The sequence below is a fragment of the Nicotiana tabacum genome, chromosome 23, assembly GCF_000715075.1.
Source record: "Nicotiana tabacum cultivar K326 chromosome 23, ASM71507v2, whole genome shotgun sequence".
NCBI lineage: Eukaryota > Viridiplantae > Streptophyta > Magnoliopsida > Solanales > Solanaceae > Nicotiana > Nicotiana tabacum.
The window spans coordinates 142,622,849-142,628,994 of NC_134102.1; the positions used below are offsets into that span (position 1 = coordinate 142,622,849).

A 6,146-nucleotide genomic window follows, 5' to 3' on the forward strand; every position below is an offset into this window, starting at 1 on the left:
GGTAAAGAATAAAATGCACAATAGGTCTAAAATATGTAATCAAACAATTAAGCCGAGTTTAGTTTGTTAAGCTACCGTGCTAAAACCACGGAACTCGGGAGTGCCTCACACCTTCTCCCGGGTTAACATAATTCCTTACTCGGTCTTCTGAGTTCGCGGACCATAAATAGAGTCAATTTCCTCGATTTAGGATTTTAAAATAAACTGGTGACTTGGGACACCATAATAATTATTCCAAGTGTTGACTCTGAATAAAATTAATAATCTCATTTCGAATAATGTCATTTTAATTGAAAAAACTCCCCTATCCCTTCGGAAAGAGGAAGTGTGACAGTAACGACAAAATTTAGCGTGCTAACTCCTTGAAAACTTAATGATTATGAGTCAATGATCAAAAAGATCTTTTAAAATATCATAACCTTACTCAAATAAAATCAAGATTAAATATTCGTTAAGCAGTTCAAGCAGAGTTTCAATCGCCATCGCTGAATCGACGGAGGTATGCTACTTTGCCGAAGTGATTTTTGAAGGCAGGAGTACTTTTGGAGTTCTTCTATTACTCTTTTTAGGGGAGAATTTTGTTGAATTACTTATTTTAATACAAGTCAAGAAAATGATGCTGCTTATAATCTTTTTATGTCTCTATCTATTACCTTTTTCAACCTCTAGAAAGACTTTGTCAAAAATGTTTCTGACTATTTTATGTAGAAGCTCTAAAGAACTAATCATGGAGAGAAGCTTGGTTTGAGGCTTTTGAGAGAGAGACTTGAAGAGAAAAAAAGCTAAACTAAGTTCACTATATGTACTACTGCTAAAATATTTTTGAACTAAACTACCTTGAATTCAAAGAGGGAAAAAAGTAGAATGAAAATGAGCAGCAGTGCTGCTGGCGCTGGATCTTGAACACCAGTCATCTTGCGAGGGAGGAAGAAATGCTGCATGTTAAACCAGCCCAGCAATCCAGCTTTTATGTTTGAGGGGGCACATCAAAATTATTTAAGGTGTCCTTTGATGTGTGTGTGTGTGTGTGTGTGTGTGTGTGTGTGTGTATATATATATATATATATATATATATATATATATATATATATATATATATATATATATATATATATATATACACACACACACACACACACACACACACAGGTGACCCCTCTATTGACCATGTAGGTCCGCCTCTGGTTAAGCGACGAAAAAGATTTACTTTTAGCGCGCCTATATCTGTGTTTGCAATTAATTAGCTTTCTAAGTAGTTCAATTGATTAGTATTCATTCATTGACTTGAATGCTTTTTCTGTTTCAGATCCCTCTGGCTTATAAACTTTTATTGGGTCAATTTTGTGCAAATCTCGAATACATTTGATCTTCCTGCTCCATTTGTATTGCACACTGACTGCCCTCATTATTGGCGCTATCATCTGCCAGGTTATTACTTATTCTTGCTGGCTCTTAGGTTTGTCCTGTTCTTATGGTGTAATATACCATTTTTGTTGAAATGTATCGGCCAGGTGAGACAGAGGAGTTCTCAACCAGGTTGGCTAAAAATCTAGAAGATCTTATCCTCAAAGAGGGGCGTGAAACAGTAACTTCTGTCAACTTTAACTCACTGCCGCTCAGTTTCTGCATTGAGGGTAATTTATTACTGATTAATTTACTTTTTCGTCTCAGATAGTTGCTTTCATTGCTGAACCAGTCATGGGGGCAGGCGATGTCATACCTCCTCCAGCAACTTATTTTGACAAGGTAGTTTTTCTTTTGCCCTTTTGCCTGTTCCTTTTCATTCTTGTTGGGGGAAGCTATATTGTTATTGCATTGCTAGTTTTTAGCATTATTGGTGATAATTCGTATGTAGAATGCAATATAAAAGATCTTGTGCAACATTCTTCAAAAGCTTCACACAATTATTATTGTAGCAAAGCATGTAAAAAATCTATATTTAGATTAGCTCTAATCATTAAAAAAAAAAAATTACACTGCTCCAATTAAAAAGATCAAGGCCTGAGACTTTAAGCTTTACACGAGCTTATCACATGATTCAATTGAAAATTTGTTCGAAAGAGTAAAAATAAAAATAAAAAGATGTGCCTTTCTTATCTATAAAATATTCCTTTAATAAAAGAAAAGATTTTCTAAAACTGAATAATTTTTTTAAGTGTCCAAAAACACCGTTTATTGAGAAAAAAGACGTGCTTAGGAAGTGTTTCTTTTATTTTAAAAAAAGTTTATTTCATTACCTAAAAGATTTTCTGAAACTTGAATATTTTTCCTTATACAAGTGCCCAAACATAACACAATTAATATGGATTCGTGGTGAAACTTTGAGGTATACCTGGTGGGGGGAAAGTGTCATATTTCAGAAGTTGAAGGGAATTTTTACAATTTTCAAGTTTTCGGCAATAAATCAAGGTTACAAGTTCCGCAGTCGATCTGACCTAGGGTTTTTGGTGTTTTGTGGCTGTGAAGATATTGGGCGAAATGGGAGAAGAGACGAGAGAAGTAATATTCAGAGACAAAAGACGATATTACTGTGAATTTTGTGGGATTTGCCGCTCCAAAAAGTCCCTTATCTCCTCTCATATCCTCTCCCATCATCAAGTATGCGTTTCTTCTTTTCTGGATTTACGTTTGCTTTGCATCCAATTAATAAATTTATCACTTGCTTAATAAGCTGCAAATAGATCTGGCTGTTTTTGCTAGCTCTCTTGTATTCTAAAGTTGATAATGAGTAATTAGTAGCTTAATTGGCCAGAAATAAAATGTGAAATACTCTAAGGATTTGTTTGGTTCACGGACTACTTATAATAGATTGTTATGCCAGGAATAAATAATACATGAATTATTATGTTTTTGGATTTCAATACTAGTACCATACTAGTATTATTGTCTTTTTATGTGCTCTTTTTCGTTTATTGGAAAACAAGTGCTGTATTAGTAGCACAGAGTTTTATGTGTATTGATTATACCTATTCATCAAACAAAACGAGCCCTTTAACGTGTGTTGTGTAAAATAAATTGGGAATCATAGGTGAACATAAAATTGAAGATTTTCTTGTGGTTGAGCTTAAACTTTTAGTTATGTGTTTAGAGAGATGCTGATTTGGTTAGTCAGAGGAAGGGAAAACTGAAATGGGTCCTGTATTTTTTTAATAGGATGAAATGGAGAAGCGGAAAGATGAGGCAAATGAAGATGCAAAGATAAAGGAAGGCCCAAAACTGAATATTTGTGAAGAATGTGGTGTGAGCTTTCAGAAGCCTGCTCATTTGAAGCAGCATATGCAGAGTCATTCACTCGAGGTATCTTTTGTGTGTGTTCTTCGTTTGTGATGTTGATGAACTCTTAATACTTTACTGGGAGTTCAATTTTGAGGTTATAATAAGCCTTCATATTTTCTGATTTATTTTTTTTGTATACATTTAATGTTTAACGACTTTGCAGATTGAGGTAATTTGAGAAACATTGTGGAATTATGTGAAGGTGTGAAGCATTGGATCCCACATAAAGAACTCCAAAATGCAAGAGGCAGGTATCTTTCCTTGACTGGATCAGTATCAGGAAGGGGGACCTCCTGAGAAGCTCCATCAAGTGAGCCTCAATCACGCCTTATAATCTTGGTGGTTAGAGACTCATCCCAGTTCCCCCTCCTCCCAAATACAAAACAAGCTTATCTTTTCTCTCCATTAGCATATATGTGGACTTTGGTCAAGGACCTCCACAGATTGAAACATTCTTAAAATGCTTTCTTCTTGATCTTTTGCATGAACAGAGGCCATTTGTATGCCATATAGATGACTGCCAGTCCAGCTACCGTAGAAAGGATCACTTGACGAGACATCTCTTGCAGCACCAAGGGAAGTTGTTTGAGTGTCCTGTTGATGGGTGCAAACGCGCATTTAGTATCCAAGGCAACATGACTCGGCATGTCAAAGAGATGCATGACCAGCGTGCCTCCCCTGAGGCCAGTCTTCCAAAGCAGTATGTCTGTGCAGAATCTGGTTGTGGGAAGGTGTTTAAATTTGCATCCAAATTAAAGAAACATGAGGATTCTCATGGCAAGTCAAACTTCAAAATTTTATTTATCTGTGAAGTATTATTGTTTATGCTTTTCTGCTGTTGAAAACTTCCAATAATGACACCTTAAATTGCCATGTATTCATGCAGTTAAGTTGGAGACAATGGAGGCACCTTGTTTAGAGCCAGGCTGTATGAAACATTTCACAAATGAGAAATGCCTCAAGGAACACGTAGAGAGTTGCCACCAGCATATTGTGTGTGAAATATGTGGAACCAAGCAATTGAAGAAGAATATTAAGCGGCATCTCCGGATGCATGAAGAAGAGTCTACATCGGAGAGAATAAAATGTGAATTCCAGGATTGTCAGCACACTTTCTCCACTGTAAGACTGCTGCATTTTCTTATATGTAAATAAAGCTCCTTTCGGTTAAGTGGAACAGTAGTGATGAATTTAGAAAGCAATAGCACTAACTCATTATGAGTGAGGAAAAATTACGTATGCAGCAAACCTACAATGTTTTAACCTCAACCAAGCCTGCACTGCATCCAGTTAAGTGCATAAGAGTGAATAGTGTTCTCACTGAAATATTTGTTGCTTGAAAAACAGAAATCAAATCTTATTCAGCACTTCAAAGCTGTGCACCTGGGGGGATAAACCATTCTCATGTAGTATTGCTGGTTGTGGTATGAAATTTGCCTTCAAGCATGTGAGAGATAGACATGAAAAGTCTGGCTGCCATGTTTATACTCCTGTAAGTAGAATGTATATATTGCTTGAAAGCACAAGTCATTCAGGTCCGTTTCCTTCTAATATTCGTGAGAGTGACTTGAGGCGTGTTGATTTGTCTTGTGTAGGGTGATTTCGTAGAGGCTGACGAGCACTTCCGTTCCAGACCAAGAGGTGGTAGGAAGAGGAAGCTTCCTGTTTTCGAGGCAATTATGCGGAAAAGGATAACACCACCCAGTGGTACAGATCCTGTGTTCTATCAAGGATCAGAATATCTCTCATGGTTACTCTCAGCAGAATCAGATGAAGAGCTGTGAGTCTCTCTCTTTGGCCAGATGCGGTGTCAAATCATGGGCCAGAAATCTCATGGTTCTTCTCAGTTGAATCAGAGGATGAACTCTGATCGTCTCCTGGACAGTTTCTTGGCAGATAGCTAGTGTATATGCTGTCCATAAGTTTTTACTAGAAAAAAGTATACGCTGTCCATGAGTTAAATTTAGCACAATGCTTGTTCTATAATCCAATGGATAAGTATTATCTTAACTGTCGACTCTTTCCCAAAATTCCCAATCTCTTTGTTTCCTTTGATATCGAGATGTTTTATTAAGCATGAAGGTTAATAAAACTAAAAAACATATCCATTATTATCTCACATTGTGGGGTCTGGGGAGTGTGTATGCAGATCTTATCCTTATTTTGAGAAGGTAGAGAGATTGTTTTCATAGGCCCTTGGCTCACAAAAACATAAGCACCACATTAATTCTTTAGATAAATGAGGGACAGTATCAAAAAGCGATATAGTATCAAAAAGCGATATAAAAGAATAAGATGATAAAATTAAAGAAAATGACGCGTAGTCATACAAAGCTACTATGAACAATCTACTACAACAGTTTTAATAAAAACTGTTGATATATAAATAAATCTAATTGTACTAAAGATACTTTTGGTAGCATATGGTAGTTAACATGCTATGTCAATTTCTATGGAAGTGACTAAAATGGGTCGTTAAAATCTAAAGAGCTTCCTATTGTAAAAATATGTTGATTTTTATGAAACGGGAAGCAAAAAGTAACTCATCTCTTATAAAATGAAATGGAGTGTGTAATTCACTTCTCAAAAAAACGCCTTGTTGGATGTTTTACCTACACATTTGGTTAGCTCTTCGCATAGATATGGCTACTAATCCTTCCAAATTATAGTTCTCCACAGTGCAATAGTACTAGTATTATATTAACGCCAATTTTGCGGTACCCTATGATATTTCTTCAGAAAATTCAGTTGTCAGTCACTGCAACTACTTTACGAAGGAAAAATGTTAATGTCCTTAACAGTATACACAATATGGAGAGCCATCTCTTCCGCTTTGGAATTTCTTTTCTGAATAACCTTATTGGAGCAAA

The 6,146-nt window shown here is 36.1% G+C and overlaps 1 pseudogene; it reads left to right on the plus strand.

The window, feature by feature from the left end:
• Positions 1–1,556: 1,556 nt before the first annotated feature.
• On the plus strand, positions 1,557–5,286 carry LOC107806789 (transcription factor IIIA-like; annotated as a pseudogene).
• Positions 5,287–6,146: the final 860 nt, after the last annotated feature.